We start from the raw sequence: 27446 nt of genomic DNA, 5'->3' as shown, positions 1-27446 counted from the left end.
TTAATGGCCTCTAAATATTTTAACATGTAATGTAAATAAGAGTAATATGCTTAACTCCATCAGTACTGAAATGCCATAGCTGAAAATTAAGAATTATCATACAAATAGAGCACTGAGAGACTTCTACTTTTTATATGACACATGAAATTACCTTAAATTCTAAAAGGAAAAAAGTTAAATAAATATAAAAGTATGATTATAAATCCAGTACAACCTCATAAAAATTTAAGCATACAGATGCGAGAAATTTATTGTCAAAAATAGATTTTGAGATGCTTAATATTATGCATGTATTTCAAAGTAAAAATTGAAAATTCAATAAAGGAATTCAAAAAGAAAGTATTTTTAACTAATATACAAATGTGAAATATAATATATGAAAATGTTAAATGAATGTATATGGAAATATCAAAATAAATGCAAAAAAACAGTCTGAATAAATCTTAGCCAACACTGCTAAGATAATATTCTTATTTTCAATAAAAGTTTTCAAGGCATATCATTTTAGTTTAGTTCATTTTCTATTAAAGCAGATAACCTAAAACATATATCTCATTAATTTGTTAAAAATATAGCTTTAAGTAAGTTTTATGTGCATACTGAAAAGGCAGAAAAAAGAGCCTTGATTTAAAACCTGTTTTATAGTAATCAGTAAATAAAATACACTGGTTCTATTAGCATGTCAAAAACATTTACTGTTATGTTCTTTACAAATCCCAGGTATCACATCATGATATATAACACTCTTACAAAAGAAGAAATATAAGATTAGGAATATACTCTTTTTATGTATTTGATAACAAAGAAGAGTAAAAAATATGCAACATCACATTATGAAAAATCCTGAAGGTCATTACAAAAACTATAAGACATTGATTAATAAGGTAAAGATCAGTTGATCATTCTTTCACTGTAGAACTAAGTTTTTCATTCAAAATTATTAATAGGCCAAAACACATTTACGATTGATGCCTCAGATTTAGAGTCACACAAAAGTAAATTTGATTTAGCTGAACATGATATCTTCCATGACAAATTTATGAGCATTGAAAAATTTATGAACAAATTGATTTTCTTTAAAATGTACTTGCAAATTTAACAAAAGCATGCATGAAATTTAACATTAAAATCTAAAGCACCAGTATTTAATAAAATGGATTTAATCACACTTTTAAGAATGCAATTTTCTGATAAATTTTAATTTTTATACGAAAATAGAACAAAATTAAGGAAAAATAATTAATTTTGTAAAGCTACTTAAAACTTATTTCCTGTTCACACATTTAAATAAATTTAAAGTAAGTATTCTTAAAAGTACAACATGAAGATTTACTACTAGATAAAGCATGATAATGTGCTCAAAATAATTTGTCGAATATTTAAATTAAAACTTAACGTCTTCAAAATTCCTAAAAAGTAAAAAATATATTTATTTTACTATAAGGAAAAACCAAAATTATTTGTAATTTAGATCACACTCTCAAGTTTTTAACACTGGCGTCAACTAACAAATTTGGCGACAATATATCAGAATCAAAATAGAATGTTACTTTAAATTACCAGTCGTACAGTAAAATTAAATATAAATAAGGCACATCAGATTTTTAACCTTTGTGATAACCCAGCACAACGTTTACATGAAATTTAGGATACAATTTTACAAACAGTATAAACTTTTTGCGATAATAAAAGAAACACCACAAACAGTATTGGCAATACTTTTACTGCACAAACACATGCATATTCCGCGATTGATTTTGTATTTGTAAAATCAGTTGATCGTCAAATAAGTGACAGTGAAATAAAAATACACATTTTGAAGAAATACGAAGAGTAATTTTTCTAACATTCTATGGTAATACGAAGTAGTAAAATACGAAGCTGACTTACCTCGCCAACGACACTCTCCTGGCCTCGGAATTCATTAATCTTGACGATAATTAATTATCCATTGGCTATATTGTATGTAAATCGAACGCATTGCTTCGATCATGGAAAATTCGCTGCCGACGGAGAGAAATTTGACTAGTTTCATCCAAATACGCTTCAGCTAAAGGTGACGCAAAACCATTCGCCGTGTTTATTGCCGGAAATATAACCATGTGTTTATTTAACACGAAGGATCAGACCTGTCCTTGCTTTTACAGCCGTCTCGTCAATTTAACGGTCGAATTTAACGCTAGCTTTGATGAGAATACCAATACTTGCGATTTAACTACTTTTGACGTCAAAGTCCACGTGATTCCTTAAATCTCAATTAACGCTGTGGTGAAAAATGTCGTGAATAGGGCCCTAAGAATTAAACTAAACTAATCTAAACTAAAGAGATAATGCCGAAGCTATCGAAATTCTAACAGAGTTGACCGCTTAACGCTAATAGACTGCGAAGCTATCAAGGGCCTAAAGTACAGCCGAGCGTAATAATAGCTTACGAGAGAGTAGCCTAAAAAGGCGGACGCGTGCAGCCAGAATATCTGGTATCTCTCTCACTAAGACAGTAGAACTTCGCTGTTAAGTACCGGTCTTCGTCATTAGCATTCAGACGTGATTCTAAAACTACGTTCTGGCCGGAAGTGATAAGTTGGAATTAAGAAGCGATAGGATAGGGAGTTTAACTCAAAATTTAACTGTTAATAAAATTAACATAATCCTTAAACCCTTAATAAGGAATATTTTCTAGTCTTTCGAAATAAGCTGTGGTAATCGTAAATTTTACTCGGAAGTAGGAACTCGTATTTATGATCTCTGAGACTTGTATTTAGCTTGATCAATACCTGATGGAGCACAGTGTATATAATACGTTATGCGTTATTTCTCCGCACATTTGACAGCAAAATGAAGAGAAATTCACTGTCACTTATATAATAAGGAATTTAGATTCCGTTCTAAAGAGTGGATTCCATTAAGCGACATGATAATATTTTTAACTCAAAATTTATGCTTTAGAATAACAACGTATTTACAAAATGTAGGTAATAAATTGCTAAAAATAATAAAAACGCATATTATTTCTGTAAAGTTCAAAAAGAAAATGTATCTGCTATTTCTTTCGAGGTTTCGTGGTCGTTACAATTAATTTTTCACTAGCTGTTAATCCCATTTTAAAATATCCAACCTGTTGCAAATTTTGTAACTAGATAGGTGATTTTAGTGAAATTATATGTGAAATTGTTCTATTTTTCTGCATAATATAACGTGAAAAGCTGAGAATAATGACTCTGTACCGGGAAACATAAGAATACAGGGGCAAGCCTATTTAACGTTGAGTAAACGGCTACCTCGCTAAATTGGGGAGATATTGCCAAGCTGGAAACGGTTCCGGCGACTAATTTTGTCCCCAAATTTGGCGAGAAATCACCAGAAGTCGTCAAACTAGGCGAACATTTGGTGACATTTTCATTTGGTACCTGTATCATTGTAGTAGGTATTATAATTGAATAAATGTAATTGACCATTGTATTAGCTATAACCGTAATTCGGCCCTCATATGTCTTCCAGTAATTTCGAAAAGCAGAAAGCACTAGAAATTTCTCGGCGGCCGGGTGAAACTATGTAAGACCGGAGAGATTATCTACCCTCAGTTGTTTCGTCATTGGACATGTGTACATTCAAACTATTATAAACCTGTACGCGCGCAACAATTTTGGTGTCAGAAGTGGGTCTGAACGTTAGTGAAAAGAGCGATAGAGCATCAATTAAGCCAACTGGTGGCAGGCTTTGCTACATTCAAAGAAGAGATTAAAGTGGGACAGGAAGAGATGAAATCGGGAAAGGAAAAGATTGGAGCTCGTCAAGAAGAACTAAAAAGATAAATTACTACCATTATTGAAAGAAGAATAGTACACGGCTGAAGACAAAGTGTGAGAAATCTAAGAAAGAGTGTCTGCCGTGAAACAACAAATCAAAGAAAGCGTTTTTGCTATCCAACAACAAATCGAACAACAAATTGCTGACAGGGTTTCCGCGGTCGCCAAAGAAGTAGATGCCATAAAGAAATTCGTAGCGATGGCAGGAAGCAATTCTAATGGTTTTAGATATTTACTCTGGGTTCCCCGACCCTCTCTAAAGTTATCCACGTATGATAGTAAGACCTCCTGGCAAGTGTATAAGACACAATGTTCCATAGTGGCGGACGCGAATGGATGAGATTTTCAAGCTAAATCCTGCAATCTCGCCGCTTCTCTGAGAGCTGACACAGAGTATGTTCTTTATATTCTTCCTGAAAACCAGAGGCTAGACATCGAAGCTATATACGATGCGTTCGAGCTGCGCTTTGGGGAGAAATGTTTAGAAAAGTACAGCAGGCGTCAATTTAAATCCCGTTAACAGAAAGAAGCCCTGGAAACAATCCAGGTGGTCGTCACGGATGTTGAAAAGCTGTCTGTCTCCCTTTATTGGAGTGCCCGACAGAAACAAGAGAAATTCTGTCCTTGCAGTGCTTCCTTCATGGCATCCGGGATCCTGAAATACAGAAAGCTCTTCGAATGGCGAAAGTTAAGAATTTAAAAAGCGTTTTAGTGTACGCGATGAAATTCGAGGCAGCCCTGCAAGCAACTCGTAGAAACCGCCACCCAATCAGAGCTGCTCAAGTCTCATAGCCAGTGGATCAAGTGACTGCTCGTCTAGACGATTAAACCAGACACGTCAATGCCTTGACACAGAACAGAAGTAATAAAGAAACCGAACCCTAAAGTTCTAGAACTGTAGTGGTGAAGATCACATACGAAGGAACTGCAGAATATCCCAAAGCTCGGAAAACAAGACCACTCGCCAAGAAGAAGGCAAGAAACAAATTAATGGCTGTCTGGGTGGAGCGGAGTTTGAAAGATAATGAGAAGCTGTATTTTAAATCGTTTCAGATTTCTACAATGAGTGGCGGCAGAAATACACTCTTCATCATGAGACATACCAGTGGCGTTCCTTGTAATGAGCCCGTTTCCTCCAGATCCTGTTCGGGGAAAAGATCGATATCGAAGGAAAATTAAACATTAACATCCTTTTAGAGGCGCCGCTTGCCATCACACGGCATATGTGGCAGATATTACAGATCCTTACATACTCGGATTGGACTTTCTAAAGAAGTATAAATTTTCCTTGGACTTTAAAAATAACGAACTGAATTCTGCCTCTGAGGACCGTGTTCGGAATTAATAATTGAGTTAATTCTGTCCACCAAATCATAGCTCAAGACGCGCAACTAAGCGATGAAGAGAGGAGTGCTGCCAAACGTGTCATTCAAGAATTTCAAGATGCTTCCTGCCGCTCGTGTTCTGACGTAGGTCGAACCAGTTTGACACAGCATAGAATACATACCGGACTTCATCCACTAATAAAGGAACGTTCAAGATCTGTGATCAGAAATTTGTCCAAAAGTGGTATTACAAGGCTCACTGGAACTTTTAACGCCTGCATCACGTTACTTCCCAGAAAGCTGGAAATACGCCAAGAAATTTTTGCTCCTCAAACCCGCAAAAGATATTATAAAAGCTAAAAATCACAGGCCGATAAGTCTGCTTTATACCTTGCTAGGACATTCAAGAAAATTATTCTGAACAAGTTTCAGCCTTATTTACAATTGTTACCCAAATGAGCAGTTTGTATTCAGGGGTGAATTGTCCGCAGGTTACAGGTTACGAAGGAAGGGGACGCCTAGTGTCTAACATAGGAGAACAGGCGTATGTCCCACGGTCTCCCCTATTTAGCGGCAACAACTCCCTGGAGCCCCAAGAGGTTTCATCGGGAGTCTATTGAGACATGAAAAAAGTGTGTACATGGCCAGACAAGGACCGCTCGTGTTTTGTTTTACAGATTTGGAGAGACTGACTTAACAGATATGGTAAGGAAGCAAAAATGTTTCAGAATATTAAAAGAGAGCAAGAATTAAAACATGTAAAGAAATATAATTAAGGCATGTGTTGAGCTAAACTTCTATGATAATGACCTCAATTGGCATGCGGTGCACAGTATGTTTATAAAGTGTTTCTCTCGCCTTCTTAGCGAGCCTTTGTGGTGTAGTGGTCTACACGCTCAGCGCGTTTGAGAGGTCCGAGGTTCGATTCCCGGCGAAGGCGTTGTTAATTTTTCATCTTCCCAGCTTCCAAAAATACCTAATGTTTCCATGTTTAGCTCTGTGCTAGGAGTTCGTGGGGCACAGATTACACAAGCGTTTGCACATAAGGTTGTCCTCGGTTGCGTAGTTCCGCAAATAATTCGCTGTTTGCTCACGTTGTTCATAATTTGATCATAGTTTACAGTTGTTTGAGGTCTCTGTTTGGGAACGTGCAATTATATGCTCGCAGTTTACAGATCGTTGCGAGAAATTTGACGGAGAAAACAGGAGAGTGCAGCTGGCTGCAGTTCTAGTGATGCAAATGGCGGCAATTGTAGTACAGGAGGATGCACTTTTACATACTCTGCAGTTTTGCAGTTTGCGCATTTGCACAGTTTGTGGTTTGAATAAACACAGATCATAGTTTGCACAGTACGCACAGTTGAAAGTTTGCAGAAGCACAGTTCAAACTTGGCAGTAGCATAGTTCACACAGTTACAGTTTACATAGTTTGTCGTAGTTGTGATAGTGGAGTGCTGGCATTGAATCCTATGACAACTGCATGGAGTTTCATGGTTTCGATAAACACAGATCGTAGTTTGCACAGTATAGTTCACAGTTGGCAGTAGCACAGTTTACACAGTTTGTAGTAGTTGTGAGATTGGAGTGCAGGCATTGCATCCTATGACAATTGCATGGAGTTTCATGGAACCAAAAATGTTTGCGGTCAATGCTCTTTCTTTGTTCATGTTGATCGTGTGGTGGGCTGTTACTGAGAAGCTGGTGAGGGTTTAGTATGGCTGGCACACATCTGGGCCCAAGGAGGTTAATGCGTGGATGGTTTTGCAGATTTGTGTTATTGTTGGCTTAGTGATGATACCATAGCGCTGGAAGGGCTCAGTTATTGTTGTGGGATGCTTAATATGAGTTAAGGTTGTCAACGGGCAGTGGAAGATGTCATGATCGGGTGCTCCTTCTCCGCCGCAGATGCAGGTGTCCGTGTTGGAAATATGGTGTCTGAAGTTTGTCTGATGAAGAGAAGGGGCCGTTTTCGGTGATATATTTTGTGAGTTGTGGGGTTGCAATGAGAGGGGCCGTTGACGCTTTTGGAAGGAAGATATAAGTACGGCGACCTATTTTACTTGTGTTGCGTTCATGCTGCGATTCTCTGAGGACTGCTTGATGCAATATTGGCCGGCGAGTGGGGTTGGTGCCGGGCTTTGGTATTAGTAGAGCTGTAGACTTTTCTGCAGAAGTGGTGAGTTTGATGACTTGGCAGAGAAAACTGAATTGATGACAGATCTCTGTGCCTCTTTGTTCAATTTCATGTCTGGTTTTCCTTTGCACAAGGAATGCAGCGTCGTCGGCGTATGCGATCAGTTGGGTGTGTTGTGGCCAGTTAGCTGCTAGGATGCTGTTAAAGGTAAGGTTCCACAGAACAGGCTCGGCGCACGAGCCTTAAGGGCAACCTCTTTCTTGCACCTTTACTGTTGTCCGCTGTTATGTAGAAAGGTGAGGAATCTGTCTTGGAGGTAGCTGCGAAAAGTAAGGTAAATATTTTGGGGTCAGCGTGCGGTCCTGAGAGCTTGTTTGATCGCTGGCCACCAGAGCGTGTCAAATGCGCTCTGCAGGTCCAGAGATATAAAGGCCGTGTTGAGATGGTGGATCCTGTTTGTGATGGATGACTTAGTGAATTTCATCGAGTGCATGAAGAGTTGATAGGCTAGGACGGAATCCATATTGCTTATTGCCTATGATGTTCTGTACTCTGAGGTGGTGATTGAGTCGTTGTACAAGAATTTTTTCGTAAATTTTGCCAAGCGCGGAAGGAGGCCGATGGGACGCAGAGAGCCAGGATTCGTAGGGTCTTTGAACTTTTTGAAAAAAAGACCACGTGGCCCACTTTAAATGCTTTGGAAAACAGGTGGTGCCGCAGGATTGTATTGAAGAATTGGTGAAAGAAGGTTGGCTGAGATCTGTTAGCAATTCTAAGTATAAGTAGTCTAGCCCATTTGGTCCTGGTGCTTTCTTTCTGTGGAAGATTCGGAAAATTTGTGCTATTTCTTGTAGTCCAAAGTCAATGTCGTCAGCGGAAGTCGGAGTTGTATCTTTCCGGATTCTTCTCTGATCAGGAGGTGTCTGTCAGTGTGTCGTCTGCCGAGAAAATTGTGTCCAATGTGATGGCAGACGTGGCTTGCGGTGAATTTTTTTCTCAAAAAAGAGAAGAGAGATTGACTGGGATCTAATCCGCACTGCACAAGTCTGTTCCCAGTTCCTCCAGTTTTTGCATTATCTTACGTATTTTGCTGTGAAATGCTGGCTGTTTGATCAGATAATGCTTATGAAAAACTGCCTGTTCCGGAAGCTGCACAAGCTACTGTGCGATTAGAGGGCATTGGGTCAAGCAATGGTCTGGTTTGCCCATGGCTCCACAGACACATCTTTCGGTAAATTAATCTTTTGATAAATTAATAAAATATGAAGTCCCCCAGAATGCTAAGATTTACGCTTATGCTGACGATATCACGATTTTAATTAAACACGATTCATTGGAAAAATTGAGAGATCTTTCACTGATATTTGCAACATTTTAGAAAGTTGGCAAAGGAATGAAAAATTAAAATTTAATTTAGATAAAACAAATGCTTTATTTTCCCCCAGAGGTGGTAGGAATGTGAGAACACCACGATTGAGATTTTTAGGGAAAAGAATACGTTTTGTTGAAGATATAAAATTTTTGGGTGTTATCATTGACAATAAATAGAATTTCGTCAAAGATTTTAAAGAACTGCAGCGGCGAACAGATCAGATTTTATTGTACTATAAAAGGACTTTTTCAGCTGACGTCTTAGCAACGAAATCCTCCACCCTGGGGTTAATCTACCAGAATGTTATTTTGCCAATGATCATGCACAGCATAGGCGCTTGGAGACTTAGAGCAGGAGAGCTTGTCAGGTTGAGGCTTAAGCGTGATAGCATACAGAGAGCTTGGGCTTTAGCGGTCACAAGATGCTTTAGGACAGTTCCCACTGAAGCTGTGTTTGTCTTAGCCGGATGACCGCCCCTTTCAAGTCTCTACGAATTCTTTCTGTACAAATTCTTATTACGTACCAATCGAACTGATTTTAAAACATACTGTTACGGATTTGGTATTTAAATAGCTAATGTTAGTTGAATTATAAATTAAATTGTTTTATTCGCCGTGCAGTGTAGCGCGTGACGAATATTAAAAGAAAGCTAATCCGCGAATTGCGTGCGGACGGGTTCGTTACGAAATGAATGCACAAGTCCGATGAAAAATGAACAAAATTTATTATTATCACAACAAAAATGCTTAAGTCTCCTCAGATATTCGTGCAGTATTACAATATCTCACAGTAGTTATCTTTTAACTACTCAAACGTTCAAGAGAACTTAATTCAAAACAGCTAAAGAAAGCTAATCCGCGAATTCGCTACAGTCAACAAGAGCAGATTCTTAAACAAACTCTTAAAACAACAACAAACTAACTAAAATCACAACGAACTGAGAGGTTTTCCTCCTTTTACATTTTTCGGTATTTGCAAGACTACGCTCATAGTAATAGAAAGGGAAAGGCTCGTGCCCCGTCACAAATCTCGTTATTTATGGGGATGACTGAAGACGATCGAGCAAAACTTCATAGTCGTATTCATAGGTTCTCCTGCTTTGTTCGGTAGTGTCCCATTCCCATTGACACTGGTTCTGAGCTGCTGTCCTTGTCACTTTCTTAAGGTGACACCACGAGATTTCGTTTATAACGCTTTGAACATCGATATTGTAATCTACTTCTTTTGCTAAACTGTTGGCTTCTTCATTACCTTGAATGCCGGCATGCGCCTTAATCCAAGATATGAGGATATTCGTTGTCGGCGAACGCTCCTTCAGCATGTCCTGAATCTCCGCTATGATAGAAGGATGTCTGGGATTTCGTAAGGCATATATGACCGACAGGCTGTCTGTCAAGACAATGTCAAGGCTGTAAGAATATCGATAGTTGATCATACGGGGGGGGCTTTTTAACTCGATAGCTTTGCGAATCGCAATTGCTTCAGACTGGAAAACTTAATTATTCTGCTCTATATGATCTTTCCATGTTATCAGAGTTTCCTTGCTCATCAGACTAGTAGATCTTATAGGCTCGGCGTTAGATCAAAAACGTTGCACTGCATTACTCATGCTGGACGTGGCCAAAGCATTTGACTGCGTCTGGCATGAGGGTTTAATCTATAAGCTGATTAAAATGAATCTATTTCAGAGAGCTAATTATGCTCACTCACTCCTACATTACCAACATATATTTCACAGTGAGCTCCAGACAGAGTCACTCAAGATACAAGGCTATTTGAGCTGGATCCCCCCCAGTGGTCTTGTCAAGTCCATCAATCCAAACAGGGCTATTAGCCTTCATCAAGATATTGTGTTTGATACTGAAAAAATGGCGTTCTAACTGGGGAATTTCCATTAAAACTGCTAAGCCGCAACTGCTCATAGTACGCAGAAAGAAGCTGAAAATCACGGCTCAGTCATTCTATCTCTTCGGGCAAAGATTTCCACGGGTAGATGAGATTTAAGTTCTCAGTGTTTGAATTCATAGTTGACTACCATGTACTGAGATCCTCGCGCGAGCTTCGCTCTTTAGATGCACTTTGCAATCTCTTGTGTTTAACTTTCTTAGTAGTTTGAAGTGGTTATTACTGATTGTGCTCTGTCATACTGAGAACAGCTGTCCGAGCACATTTATGGAAAGTTTTTCTTTTGGAAAAAATTAATTTTATCAAGCTATCATCAGTTCTCGGTGAATCAAATCCATTAAGAACCAATCGGCTTGCAACAATATATTTATAATTTTTATTGGTTTGTAATTTTATACCTTCTAGTAATTGTTCGTAATTTTTAGCCGAAAGACCTTAAAAATTCAATAATATTGCCCTTTTCTTACGATAAATTTCAATATACTTGGAGTCTAGTTTTTATACCCTTTTCGGGGGAGTTAGATTTTCATGATCTTTTAAAATACTTTGTCGGAAAATCAGGTCATGTTATAAAACACAATTTACATTATTTTTCTCTAAAATCTTTTATGTCTTTTTATTAGTTATTTTAAGGCGATAGACTCTCTGCTAATTAAAGATTAAATAAATAAGAAAATTGTTTCAATATATTTCGTTTTTTTATTAGAAACTTTAATCTTTTTTTTAGTTATTTTTAAATAGCCTTTTGGCTAATTAAATAAATTAAAGATAGTTCCAATATACTTCGATTTTTATCGTCCGAAAGGCCTTAAAGTTTTCATAACATAATAATATTAAGTAAGTCATAATATAAGATCATAATATAAAGTAAAGCATGATACATATTTTTTTTTTGTATCTAGCCGAAAAAATTTCCTTTCAAAAATGTTTCCTGACAAATTTAAGACTCATTGAGATCAAAGACTGTAAGATCAAGACGTGAGTTTTGTAAAACTTATGACTCTACAAACTCATAATATTCGTGGTTTTTCAAGATTTAAGAAAAAACGATCTTATACATTATGTAATAGATCAGATGAAAGGAAAAGAATTAGTTACAGCATTTATTTCCAAAACAGTTGTTTTTCTAAACCATAAAGTAAATAAATATCATTTGAGATCATTAAAAGGTAAATTTGTTTTATTTAATAATGAGAACTATCTATTAGATTGTTGTAAAAGACATAATTTTAGAATCTAAGAAGTCTTGCATAAATAAATCTGACCTTATTTAGTATAAACGAGATCAAGTTCAAACAAAGCAATTTTTTAATTTGTTTCCTTTTAATAAAGATTTATTTTCTAAATAATAATAAAAAAAACCTACGACACCATAAATAAAATGTGACCTTTGTTGTGGATATTATAAAAAAATGGCGGTGGATGTTACATTACGTTACATTGAATATAATGATTTTATTCAATTCATTTCTCTGTTATTAGAAAAATCGTGTTTTTCTCACTAGATGACATGGCACTGGTCAACAATTTTTGTATTGTAGATTAACTTTTAAACATATTTTATGCGTTTAAAAGAACAATATTATGTGTTAAAAGTTTTAGTGCTTGAAAAATTATTTAAATCTACATAGCACTGCAGTAATACTTTCTGAGTATGCTTCAAACAATATTATGTTAGCTAATAGAACAGGTGATACTTGGAGAAAGGATTATTTTCACTCAAAAGTTCAGTAATATTCAGTTTTATATATTTAAAATTCATTTGAGAAAAAGCTTAAAATACATAAATTTATCTTAATCCTTTGTCACTGCAGATACGAAAGTATATATGCAATCTTTGAAACCATTATATTCAAATATAATAGTGTTTCTGTGATTTATACCGTGCCAGTTTACATTTTTATCCTCCTTCAGATTAGAATAAATGCAACTGGGGATGCTATTCGCGACGTAATAATAAATTCACCAATGCTTCAATGAAAATCAGTACACTGTAACTAGTAGAGTTCAAGACGTACTTTTTTTCCTAAAGGGTTCAATATCCAAGATTTAAAAAAACAATAAATTAGTTGGATATACTTACTAATTCAGTGCTTATGCAAAGTCTAGTTAACTGTTTACCACACATGCAGACAGTCCATGCAAGTCGTTTTACAGCTAGATCAGCTTAGTCTATCTCACAGAAATCCATGCTATGAGAAAGATATCAAACCTTGCTAAAATGAACTTTTACATTTTTTATAAAGTAAATCCAATATAATTTTCAAGTGCGAGTTCAGGTTTACTCGGTACAACCAAGAAGAAAATTAAAGTTAAAAAACAAAGCAAAACAAAACAAAAAACATTATGCAGCTTGGAAAAAAAAAAAACTGATGGTAAAAATTGAGAAGCACTGTTCTTTAATAAAGACTACAAAATTATCAAAACAAAAGCAATCAGTGAAAAGCTATATTTAAATGAGTGAAAATAATGTAAAACTTATACGTACTATTACGTGCATACGGGTGGGTAATGGATTGAATGCACACAGAAACGATGATTCATAAAATTTATTTTTCCATACGAAGAACTTTCCATAAAAGTACAAGTACAGATCTTCTCAGTGTGACGGAGCACAGTCGATAGTTGCCCCTTCAAACTACTAAGAAAGTTAAACACAATGCAGTGCGCAAAGTACTTCTAAGGCGCCAATCTCGTACGAAGGTCTCTCAATGCTCCGAAGTCGATTCTGAACTAAAAACTAAGAACTGATGCTCTTAGTCTTACACAGCTTTTCCCCGACCGTCGAGAAACCTCTAGTACAGTGTTTCTTAACCTTTTCTGGCACAATGAACCACTTTAAAAATTTTAAATATGTCACGGACCCCTCTGTGGAAAAAAATTGCTTAAACATCATTTATTACAAAATATATTCTGTTTTATTATTTAATTATTTTAATATTTTTATTTCAATAGTATAAAAAATTTGAAGAAATTAAAATTTTTAATGTGAAGGCTGTTGCTGCTTTTCCTTGATTAACAGATTGAATTGAGGGATGGTTTTCGACAAAGCAACGCGCATATCATGCTCAACATTCAGTCTATTTCGATGTTTTGCTTTTATTGTGACAAGTGTGGAAAATCCCACTTCGCAAAGATATACTGTAGCAAACGGAATAATGGCTGCCATAGCTCACAAGCAATGGGTAGGCTTCTCTTAAAGAAGACCAAAACTCTCCAAGAGTTTTTGAATCGAAATCCATTTTTAACAAGGACTTTGCTTTCAAATCAATTAGCTCATCTTTGGCAAGGTTCATGTCATCGATACCGTCAATATCACAAAGAAAAGGATTACGAATCCACAACTCATCTTTTATATTTATTCCATCCGAATTGAAGTATTTTTCAAATGAAACTTGAAGTACTTCCAGGTGTTCACATATTTCATTTTTCAAGTTATTTAATAACAAACTATCTTTCCGAGATCCATTTTCAAAAAGCACTTCGTCCAACATTTGAAAGTTTGCCTATATCCCATTTTGAATTCTAATTTTCCAAAAGGACATTTTCAATAAAAATGCCAGTAGTTTCTCAGTGGCATCCCTAATTGTTGTATCAGGCCCTTGAATTGAAAGATATATATCGTTCATGTGGTTAAAAATGTCTTCAAGGTAAGCCAATTTACATATAAAATCTTTTTCTTTTTGAAATATTCAAAGAGTGAGTTATCTTTTTCTTCTAAAAAAAGTGATACTTCTGTCTTCAACATGAAAATTCGTTTCAAAATCTGCCCTCGTGACAGCCAGCGCACTTCCGTGTGGTACAGAAGTACCTCATGTTCTGCGTTCATTTCTTGACACAGTGTTTTAAAAGCTCTACTTCTAATAAAATTCACAGTTTTAATAACTATTGACAATACTTCTTTTAAGCTGGTTGGAAGAGCTTTTGTAGCCAGTGCATGTCTAAGTAAAAAACAATGTGTAACAATAACATTAGGAGCCTCTTTTTTTTACCAAATGGGCAAAACCAGATTTATTGCCAAGCATCGCAGGTGCTCCATTCGTACAAAGTGTGTAAGGTTCCTCACTTGAAATTCTAAGTTAATGTTGGAAGTGAGGAACCTAGGAACTGATAAGCGAATAATCGCTAGAGTTCGAAGAGAGGAAACAACAAGAGAGAAGGGTAAATAACCATTTATTATTTCTATAAGATTTAACAAAACTCCGCCTGGGAGTGTACAAATAAAGTCCGCACTTTGGACTTGAACTTAAAAGACTAAGAATTAAAATAAAACTAAGATTATCTAACTAAGTATAGCCAAAGCTATCAAGGTTCAATGAGAGTTGGCCCCTTAACCTATTTTACTACGAAGCTTAGCAAGGGCCTGAGTACTGCCGAGCGTAAAACAGCTTTGAGAGAGAGAGAGCGGCCAAAAAGGCAGACGCGCGTAGTTCAGAAACTCTGTTTCTCTCTCTGTCTCAGTAAGTAACTCTGTGGTTTAAATACCGCTCCTTCTTATTAAATATTCAGCAAATTCCAAAGCTACGTTCTGGCCGGAAGTAGTAAGTTGAAGTTAAAAATTTGACAGGAAAGGAACTTAAAATTTAACTGTTAATAAAATTAACATAATCCTTACAAGTGAATGAAGTTTTTGTTTTCAGTCGAAATCGTGTTTGGAAAAGAAAACATTTAAAATCGCTAAAACATCAACTGTCTTCGTAGTTTGCAAAAGAGGCTCACAAAATAAGAATTCTTCTTTGATAATATCAGCAGACACGTAACGAACAAAAACAGGAAGTTAACTACAATTCGAGATGTCTGTAGTTTCATCCAGTTGCATACTAAAGGGAAATGGCGATGCTTTCAATTCATCTATGATCTGTTTCAAGATATTGCAAGAAATTTCAACTATTCTTGAATGTATCACATCCTTGGACAATGGAATAGCCTCAAGTTTTTTTCTCTGTTGCAGTCCACAAACTAATTCAACCATTTCCAGCGCACATGGCTTAATTAATGTCTCTCCAATAGTATGCGGTTTTTTACTTTTGACAATACGATATGCAACTCTGAAAGATGCCTCAACCAAAGGTTTTTGTGAAATACCAAATCCAAGTTTGGTTAATGTTCCAAATTTCGAAAACTGGGCTTTCTTCTTTGTAAAAAATTCTAGATCTCTAGATGCATTTTCAGGATGAAGAGATTTGTGATGCTCTATCAATTTTGCCGGTTTCATACTGGCGTTTGCCAAAACTTTTCCACACAGAATGCATTGTGGCTTTTCAACACCGTCCGATTCCTTCATGTAGCAGAATCCATATTTTACATAATTTTCATCATACTTCCTTTTTTTGGACATTTTGGACTACAAAAAATATCTAATAATCAAATTAAGAACAAACACTAAGACACAAAAAAACACTTAAAAAAATACTTTAATTACAACTTATCAAAAAAGTAAAAAAAGTATTTTGTTTTAAAATTTGCAAGAACTTTGCGGAACTGATTTTAACGTCACTTTATTTCCAAGTGAAGTAAAATTCAAAGGCTACTTTGTGTTTCTAAAAATTTCAAATTTTATATGGTTTGCGAATGTTCTTTTCCTCGTATTGTGGAGGTCTCTATTATTGGGAAATGGCAGACAGACAGCTTACAGAGGTTGCTTGTGACAAAAAAGTTTTTTTTTAAATATTGATGCAAACATTTTAAAAATTAGGAGCAGTCGGCGGACTCCCAAAATATGACCCATGGACCCCCAAGGGGTCCATGAACCACAGGTTAAGAAACAATGCTCTAGTACCTTTCGATATCTCGCCAGTTTCGCGAAATAGCCATTACCTCAATGTTAAATCGACTTGCTTCTGTAGTTTTCCAGTAGTGGTTCACTCTCTTTCATGTTATATTATGCGAAAGGTACTACAGTTTCACATATAATTGCTAAAATTATTTGCATATATACAAAATTCGTAACAATACATATACAAAATACTAGAATTAATAGCAACTTGTTAGAAAAGTAAATACTAAACAATGCAAATGAGAAATAAAACACAAACAGAAGAATTTTGCTATATCCTAAATGGAAGCAACAGTTCAGTTACTATGCACTGGCGTTCAGATTTATTTTCCCTCACGTTGTGGTTACTTTCAGAGATAGCGATAGTTTTCTTCACGTCAGTTAGGTGTTTTGGACTAATTGACCTTTCGCAGATCAGTTAAAATCCTCATAAATACATATCACGACAAATACATCTCTCATCAAGACGTCTTGAAAGTCGACGATTTTTATTAAGGTGCCTACATCTTTATGAATCGTCGGAATGGCGGGATAGGAAACTTTTTATTTTTAAAAGTTTCCTATTTTCCCTGCTCTGTAGATTTATGCTACAGAGCAGGGATTCTCAACCAGTGGTACGCATACCGCTGGTGATACGCAAAAGAAAAATAGGTGGTACGCAAAAGAAGCAGGACCTTATTACGTTTTTTTACTATTAAATTCAAAAATTAAAACCCCAACATCCGGATTGAGTTATTTTTTCTCTAACACTCGTAAGTTTATGCGATCTGAGCTTTGTTCAAATGTGGTGGTGGTAGCAGTACTTTGTAGGGGTGGTACTAAAGATTTTCAGTTTTTGTTTAGATGGTACGCGTTTGTCGAAAGGCTGAGAACCGCTGCTATAGAGTAAAGAGTTATGTCTAAGTGTTAGTGTTACTAATTAGAGCTAGGGACGCCGGAGTTGAAATGATGAGTTTAATCTGTTTACCATTACGCTATCTTTCATTTTTTGGACTGTTTTTGAACCTTTTTCTGACCAAGCGGGTTTAGTGTTTCTTCCTTTTTCTTTTTTCTTTCCATGAGTCTTGCAACTCTGATTAATATTTATGCCTCTTTTAAGCCATCGACAAGTGACAAAGCGGTGCCTCTGGAAATTTCCGGTATTCCTCATAGCTCCAGGGGTGACGGCACAGACGATGCAATCGATGCGGACGCTCCAGATGGCTGAAATAGGAAGCTGCAGAATTTTTAGTATTTATAGAAACACCGAAAGGAAAAATTTAGTAATGCAAAAGTTTAAAAATTTACGTAAGACATTGAGAAACAGAATTTAGGGAGGCACCAGGCAACTGAATTTAAGAGACACACACAGAGATGCACCAGATGACAACGTATTTAAGGCCGACCCTGCTCTGCGTTTTGGCGGGGCTGTTTTCCTTAAGCAATCAATAATTAAAGATTTACAAACCAAAGCAGCTGATTATGCATTCTACTAAAAGTAGTAACTAATCTCCACAACATAAGGTTAAATGTTTTACGTAGACTTTTTTTTAATCTCAATTAAAAATCTGTATTGTATCTGATGACACTGGAAAGAAACATGCATCATTTTAACTGTGCCATGCCACCACCATTTAAATAAAACAGTTTGTACAGCTGTGATATAGAATGTGTCCAGCAGTTTTATTATTTTTTTAGCTTTCTTGTTATACGATAATTTGAAATAAAATTTAAAATATGTTATTAGATGAATTAAATTAGGAAGGAATGAATGGTTATAAAGTAAAGTGAAAATTTTGTGACCATATTTCCTTTATTTCCTAGGCTTGTAGAGACATTAGGTTATTTCGAAGCAGGAGACATACAAAATAACCAATATTCTCGCGGGACTCAAACTACGGACCTCTCGAATTCGCGTCGAGCGTGCTGATCACTATAGCATGAAGGCATGCTAAGAAGGTGGGAGAAGTACCTTATTACGTTAATTAATTTTGTTAGTATTTTTACTTTGTGTTCTAGATGTTCTTTATCTTGAATAGTAATAAAAAATAAAACGTAAATTATATTCATTTTTTTTATTAATACAGTTTCTTAAATTATTAATACTTCCAAATTTCAGATGTCGTTGGGCTAGCTTCCCTCGCTTCTCAGACCAGCTCGATCTGTCCCTGCTTTCATCTAAACTGGTTTTAGGAATCTTTCAATTTCCAATGCATTTTCTGTGTCTAAAAACAGAACACTGTTGGCTGGATTTTCTTTATAGTTGAGGTTATTTGTAATATGTTAATATTTCGTGATAATTTTTATTTGCTAATGATGAAATTAGAAGACGAAGCTACGTGCAGCTAAAAGTAACAATGTAGATTTAGATTTAATTTCTGGTCGGATGACTATTAAGGTAAAGAAAAATATGCCTCAATTAAGAGATTCTGTAATGCATTTAAAGCAGATTTTTGTCTTATTAAATATCATCTTCTCATAATACCATCACTCACTATCACTCAAGTAGACCTAAAATGGCTATATTTAAGCACTGAGTACGTACCTCTTGAAAATTTAATAGTTTTAAGCAGATTTTGAAAATTAACAGTCCAAATATTCCCAAATTAGCATATTATTTAGTTTAGAGTGACTGGAAACTTTGCAAGTAACATAATTTCTGAATGTTTTACGCATCTGGTGGAGTTAAACGCTTTTCCAAATTCTGAAAGTTAGTAAATAAATTATCCTGCGATAGATGGCAGCGCTGGCTAGAGGGAAATAGGTTATTGACGTTTTTCCTCTCTTTCTCCTTTTCTGGTTTGCTGAGTAAACAAGAAACTTCTTTACAAAAAAAAAAAAAAAAAAAAAAAAAAGGGAACGTAAATTGATGTTAGCTTAGAAATCTGTATCCAAACATTTAGCATGTTTTTTATATTTGTTCTCTTCAAAATGACATGCATCTTTACTGAAACAAGAAAGACTGAGCAACTACCAAATACAACGGTTCCCGTAGTAGTTTCAGACTCTAAAACCTGCTCTGAATACTACTTCTGTCTTGGTTTAAAGCAGGACGTTGTTACCACCCCTTAAAATTACTTTCTGAAAACTATAGAAACATAAAATTTTAGAAGTCATATTTTTTATATTATACCTATCTCTTTATTTTTATGTTAAAAACACTACCATTTACTTATATACAGTAGTATATAAGGAGTTATATATTATTATGAGGGCCGGATGCATGTGGAAGGCCATTAAAAACAGCGAAAAGTAAAGTAAAAATTACTGAAACAACAAAAAATGAGCAAGTAAGTATGAAGAAGTAAATAAAAATAATAATACGTGAAGTTCATTAATGAATGATAAAAATAAATTTTCTGTTAATATTGTTGATCTGTGCTAGGAAAAAATACCGGAGCTCATCTTATTTGGGGTTCCGGCTGGAATTATGATTTCTCTCAAAAATTGCGCAGTACTGAAGAATGGCTCTGCCTGAATGTAAATTGTGGCATTTCAACATATGAAAATTTCTGTGAGAAAAACCATTTAAGTACAATCCCATTCATTGGTTTAGGCAGAAGAATGTAGGGAAATGTACTTTGCCCTCTAAAGAATGCTTCCTTTTCCTTTCAAATATTAACCATGCTAAGTTACCGAAAAATATTTTACCTTTCCTTTTATAAAGCTTGTTAAGTTTTTCTTTCTGCACAAAAATTGAGAAACACTTAAATCGATAAATTTAATATTTTCCAAACAGGAGTATTCTTGCTTCAGAAGTTATTCAGGAGACAGCATTGCCTCTTTTTTCTATCCATTGAAAAATGCAAATTATTTCCTCAATACTCTTGGGGTTAAGGGAAGATTTCTTTGCGAAAAATTGGTGATGTGTTTGTTTGAAAGTCTCAGAGATCTTTCTTAGGCTAATGGAAGAAGAAGGAAATTATTGCACTTGTTATTTCAGCCATTACATTATTTTGACTGTAGAGTTTGGCAAAACATTTAGTCTTAAATAGTTAAAGAAACTACTATTGTATAAGAGAAGCACTTGCACATGGAGCTCAAAGATTTCCAGCGATCAACCGAAATACAGAAAATGTTTAATATGCGCCATGCAAGTCTGTCATTTAATGTTCTTTCCCCTTTTTCCGTCTTAAGTCAGTCAACCTAAAGCCAACTTTGTAAAGTGATTCTCAGCGTTGTAAAAGATGCGATGGATATAAGAAAACTCCTTTGGAGGTAAAACACGTGCAGTTTATTATTTGTAATTACAGCCGACGTAAAATATAAGATAATTCAGAAGTTGTCTAAAACATTCAAAACAAATGTTAATTGTTCGACAGGGTATGATGAAGACATTCCGTCTTTGTTTTTGTGTAAGAAAAAAGCAACAAAGAGTTTGAGACTTTCAAAGCATGCCCTTTATCGCTAAATGATCTAATTATAGATGTACACTTCTTAGGCCATTATGATTTATAATAAATCAAAATGGAGTTAAATGAGAGAATAGTTTAAGAATATTGTAATTTTGGAATAAATTTAAATGATTCATTCAATCAAAAAGCATTCGAAAGAAGCTATTATGCAAGGGGGAAAAAAAGATAATGAAAAAAAAGATGTTTACTTAGTTTAACCCGAGCTTACACACCCTTTTACTGCTACTAGTAAGTTATAAAACTAACATGGAATTAGTCCCTATTTTTCCTCTTTCCCGATGTAAAAGTGCAGTTGTACAATTTCTTAAATATATTATTATTATTGTTATCATCATCATCGTCAACAACAGCAACTAAATGGATGTTTTGAAAGATTGTTCTTCAAGTTAATATACCTAAGAGGTTTCTTATCTTTTGCTTGCTCGTGACATTTCGTTCTTGATTCTTTTGTGGTACAGTGTGCTTTTAAGCTTTAAACAGCAATAAAATTGCAGCTTAAAAATTTAAGGATTATATTTATTTTTAATCAATTTATTCCTTCCCATAAAAATAACAGAAATAAACAAAATCTAAGTCGCGATCATAACAAAGCCAGAAAAGCTTGTTGGTCTGACCTTCAGAATAGTTTTATAAAGAACGGGGTCAAAGGCTAATGGAATCTTTGTTAGAAAGTACAAAGGATGCCATTCGATATCTCCACACCTATTTTCTGCGTTGATGGACGGGGAGGGGAGGAAATTGCTGTGAAACTGGAAAAGTATTTCGGGCGGTTCGGTATTTTGAGGATACAGTTTAGCGAAGAGTCTGGATTTCAAAGAGTGAAATATCTGTACTGCATGCGCCTTAATTGCCTCAAAAACAATAAATATATATATTCAAAACATAAAGCATGAAATAATTTTTTTTAACTTTGTCGGAACAAATTGACAATAATCATTTAAATTATTAATTTTTAATTAAAGTACAGCACTTCAAGGCGTCTGCATTTTCCCTGCAGTATCCGCATTGCTTCGAACTTTTAACTACCCGCTGCTCAGGATTGAAATAAACATTTTCCTGCTTATAAATACGACTGCAGTTAGTACGCAATGCTTATGGCGTGGCGAATTTTCTCCTTGTTTTTCTAAATTACCATCGTCTTTGGGCTTAAAATTTCAAGTTAAACAGTAAAAGCAGCTCCTAATACATGCTATTGAAACCAACAACCTATCTGATCTGACGCATTACTTTTTCTCGCCTGCTTCTGCATGAGTGAGCGACGTCTCTCGCTTCGCCTTCTTTCTCTAGAGTTTAAAACGTAAACTGAGCATACAGAAACTGTGGGGCGCGTTTAGCATATTTAGTGTAGTAATAATTTAAGTAAAAATGTATTTCTTTAGAATATTTCTGTGCAAAATAAAAATGATGTTTAAACGATCAAGCTAGTTATGATTTTCATTCCAAAAATTAAAACATTTCTATGTGAAGTTGTATGGTTTTTCCTAAGTTTTTAACAGTTATCTTTAGTTAAAGTTACTTCACTGTCCTTTCTAATTTCAGCTTACAATTTCCTACCAGAATGTGTTTTTAGAATCGCGGTTAATGAAAATGAGTAAGAGTGGTATTTAAGTCGAGATTCCACTGACTTCGAGAGAATGAGTGAGTGAGGGACGGAGGACGTGTGCACCACTCCTCTACCATATTGGTTAATTGGTATAGCGCCACGTCCACCCCTATCTAAAGCAACATTGGTACATTTAGGTACACATTGCTGAATGCTTAGTACACATTACTGAGGATTTGAAAGTAAAACCTTGCTTAACTATAATTGCTATACATTGCTGAATGCTTAGTACACATTACTTGGGATTGAAACATTGGTACAGGTACACACTTACATTCATTGAACATTGCTACACATTTACATTCATAGAACATTGGTATGCATTTACATTTAGTTACTCATAATTTAAGATACACATTATTATTTATGTGTTCCACAACTTTGCACACATTACTGAACACATTGCTGAATGCTTCGTACACAATGCTGAGGATTTCAAATAAACACTTGCGGAATTTTAATTACTATACATTACTGAAAATATTACTGAATGCGTTTAGTGCACATTACTTGGAACTGAAAGTAAACACTTGCTTAATTATAATTTCTATATATTACTGAACACGTTGCTGAATGTTTGGTGCACATTGCTGAGGATATGATATAAGGTATTTCTACCGCTTTTCTAGCGTGCCTTCGTGGTGTATTGGGTCTGCACGCTGCGCCGGTATTCCAGAGGTCCATGGTTCGATTCCCGGCGAAGGCGATAGCTCATTTTTCGTCTCTTCTGCTTCCAAAAAGCTGAATGCTTAGTACATATTACTGAGATTTGAAAATAAACACCTGCTTAACGATAATTACTATACATTACTGAAAATATTACTGAATGCTTAGTGCACATTACTTGGGACTGAAATTAAACACTTGCTTAATTATAAATTTTATATATTACTGAACACATTGCTGAATATTTGGTGCACATTGCTGAGGATATGAAATTGAACACTTGCTTAATTATAATTATGCTACTTACACAGATAGGCGCACCTATTCGTTTGGAGACTTATTTTATGCGTACACTTATCTGTGGATTTAAAGATTGCGAGAATCACTTGCGAGATTTTAGTAATACAGTTTACACTTGTTGTGTACCTGTTCGGTGAGTGCTTATTTAAGTGCTGTTCATTGCTTAATACATCTACTGAACTCATTACTGAACATCGGCACTCATTACTGAAGGTTTGAAGGTAAATTATGTAAGTGATGGATACGCATTGTTGTGTACCTGTTCATTGGATGCGTATGTAAGCGTAAATGAGATTGAGATTCGAGACTGGAGGTATACCATGCTGAATTATGATACTACTATATGCACTTGTTGTGCGTCTGTTCATTGTGTACTTGTTTGAGCGTTGTTCTGTTCTTGGTGCACATTACCAAATACATTACTGAATGCTTGGAACACATTGTTGAAGATTTGTGAATTTACATTTGCTATTACACAAAATTGATATTCACACTTATTGTGCACCTGTTTACACATTGGCTAATTTATGATAGTCCTGTATATACTTTGTTGTGAACCTGGTTATTGGATGCCTATAGAAGCATATTACATTTCTTAGTACACATTACTGGATTGAATACCTGGTACACATCGCTGGAGATTTGAAAATGTGCACTTGGTAATTTAAGTTAATGCCGTATGCACATTGTTGTGCACCTATTATTTGGACTCTTACGTAAGCGTATTACATTCTTTGGTCCACATTGTTGAGCACATTATTGAATACTTAGTACATATTACTAAAGATTCAAAAATAAACACTCGCTGTATAGTATTAATGCTATATACACATTGCTGCATTAGTTGGTACATTATATTACTGTATTATTCGCATTATTGCATCTGTTGGCATACATTACAGAGCATATATTGAATATGCCTGGTATTAGTTGCTTGGTACTCTTCCAATATTGCAGAACATATTTTTGAGTACTTGGTGCTCATTGCTGGAGTTGAAGATGTACCAACTATTTAATATAAGTGCTATACACACTTGTTGTGAACCTCTTCGGTTGATGTTTATGTAAGCATAGTTCATTCCTTGGTACACATTACCGGACGCATTAAGGAGTATTTGGTACTCATAGCTGGAGATTGAAGATCTGGAGGTGTATACTGCGAAAAAAAAAGGGGGGCAGTTCTATATCTCCCGTTCTACTTGGCCGATTACGAAATTCAAATTGCGTTCTTCATGTCTCGAAAGCGCGACTTAGGATATATATTAGATTTATATATAGCGCTATTCTAAGATAGGTATTTTGACACAAAATCGGACATTTTTTGAAGTAACATACCAATTTTTTTACAAATTTCGATTCTACGACTCAAATTATACCTAAATATTAAATTTTGAAAAATTTGGTGTGAAATTTACGCAGAAATTCAATATTTATCTTGGCGCTTTTTTTCAGTTGTGTTTTTTTTTCAGTTGTTGCCAAGAATAATTCATTTGGCGAACTTCTTAATATATAGAAACCTATTTTCCTTTCCCTTTTTACATTGTGCGTGAGCGGGGAAAAAGTCACTTCGTTCTTTCTTTCAAATAATGTTCTTTATATTATATTTTTAATTATAATTGTTATTATTTTAATTTTTTTTCCTTTTCGAAGTTCATTTTAATTGTTTAATTTACATGGTTTCTTTCAAATAACTGTTTTACATATTTCTATTTACTCATTCGAACTGCGTAGTTTAAATAAAGGGAGCATCGTTTAATTTTTTTAAAATATATTTTTAGTCATAGTTATTATTCTAGGTAATTTTTAAATTTTTAGACTTTTTTTAATTGTTTGTGTTGCATTGTCTATTCAGATAATTGTTTTAAAATCTTCTATTTATTCATTCGAACTGCGCATTTTAAATATATTTATTAACAAAAATTTTCCAGAAGTTGATTTTATTTATTTCAAATGCGTTTCTTTCGGAAGAATACTTTGTGACCCAGACTACGATGCGTTTCAAAACTGCATATATTAAAAAAGAAAATACAGTAAAGCACAGTTATCACTTTCAATATTCCATTCAGAAACGATATATAAATAAGAGAGATGCAAATCCGACATTTTAATTTGGTATGACTTGCATACATTGCTTTAAACAGTTTTATTATTGTGCCCATTGCTTTACACAATTTTATGATCCTACATTTAATTTCTTAAAATGTTATTCATCAAAATCGTAAAAACAACCTTGTATTTAGCGTAGGTATAATGAAACACTCAATCGATTTCGAGGGCAGCTAAAGGTCCCTCCTCATCAGGAGAAAGAAATACCTAGAAAGAAGAAAATAAAGGAGAAGGAGTCACAGAAACACGTGGTCCTTATCAGCACTGCACGTGGTTATAACTAGATTTTTAATCAGAGTTGCACTGGCCGCCTACTTTTACTGAGCCAGGCTATCTGATCGAGCATGAAAAATTAGCGAAGTTAAAATAGGGAGCGAGGGGCAAATGCACCTTACGCTCAAAATCTGAACTTCAAATAATGGAAAGCAACCAATGAACGGATTTTAATGTTATTCATATTTTAGTCAAATATTTTATTTTTGAAATCGCAAGAATCAAATATCGTAAAATTAAAAAAAAAATAAATAAATAAAAAATAAAAAATAATAATAATAAATTTAAAAAAAATACTAAATTTTATGCAAAAATTCATTTTTTCTTCTTAATGACTTGCTCTTTTTCTTCAAGCATTCTGCAAGTATATTAAAAAGCATCCAACTTTACTAAACATGTTGGTATTTCTGACATTAATTTTAAATAACGTTATCGTCTTCCGTTTCAAAAGGGCCCGCAAACGGCCGAGCGGTAAAGTCACTGAATGCTGGTAGTTCGCTCCGGGGCTCGAATTTCGGCGAACGTGCTGCTTGCAGGGGCTTTTTCGTGGTTTTTCTTATGTGTAACGTGCATACGAGCTGGTTTCCCTTAGAAAGTTCTTCACGAAGGCATCTCTCCTTTCAGGCAGACAGAGCTGCTTTGCCGTAACTTAATCCTAGTTAACCCATTTCATCAGTATTTGGTCAGAGCTTTTATCACTCTTTAGAGACTAGGCAATTTTGAAAGCATGAGATGAAAAGGAAGACTGGTTTCATCAAGAGGGAAAACGTCTTTAGATGATATCCATGTACGTCACCGGATAAATTCCTGGATCTTCAAATAATTCGACTGAGAAATCATAGGATGCTCCGTTTATGATACGATATGATGTTCTATGACGTAATTTAAACTTATACAACCATATAGTCGAAAACCAGTCTCTCTTCACTTTAATCTGCAATGATATCGTTTTTGTCTTTTCCGTTAGCACAAACTCAGTTGCTGCTATTTGCTGGTGTAAACGTCCAAGTGCTTTCTCTTTGAACACTCAACTTCCTTGAAGTAGATTCCCCATTAAATTTTTGCTTTTTTTTTTCCTCCCTAATTTCCATCTTTCCTTCTAAATTTATTTTCAATGCCGACACAAGGAAATTAAGATTTTTTGATTGTTACATTTCTATAAATTTTTCATTTTTGTCAAATTTTTTTAAATATCAGTTGCATCAAATGCATTTCAGCTGAAGACAGATTTTCATTTTCTAGATATTTTAACTATAAATAAAGTTTAAAGCAAAGTCCAAAAGATAAATATTTGAATTAAAATATTTTTATTAAATGAAAAAGAAATAAACCACTCCAGCAGAGCTTATCCTGTACCACCGAGTGCCCCGATTCTTATATCGGGTGCAAAGAATCAAAATCATATTATTTAGAGTTTTTACGCCTAATAATTTCTATATGAAAGAAGATTTTTTATACGAGAGAAAATAACTATTTAAAACATTCTTTCTAAGAGAATTAATGTAAAAAATTTATATATATATATGGGATTTTAAATCCATAGCTTAATATTTTTCCTCGCGCGCTGTCTAAATTTTAGCTGTTGACTGCACGAGTGAAATTGATAGAACTCTCGCCACTTTGTTTTATGAGAGGAGCTGTAAGATGTTATGGATGTTGCGTTAATATATATAAGACGTTATAGTTGTCGTGTTAATAGATGTAAGATGTTGTTTTATAGATATACGATGTTATAGATGTTGCGGTAATACATATACGATGTTATAGATGTTGTATTAATAGATAT

The sequence above is a fragment of the Stegodyphus dumicola genome, chromosome X1 (genome assembly GCF_044657685.1).
Source record: "Stegodyphus dumicola isolate Sdum_Otavi_A_Nest chromosome X1, ASM4465768v1".
Lineage (NCBI taxonomy): Eukaryota > Metazoa > Arthropoda > Arachnida > Araneae > Eresidae > Stegodyphus > Stegodyphus dumicola.
Note: the sequence above shows the minus strand (reverse complement) of the source record.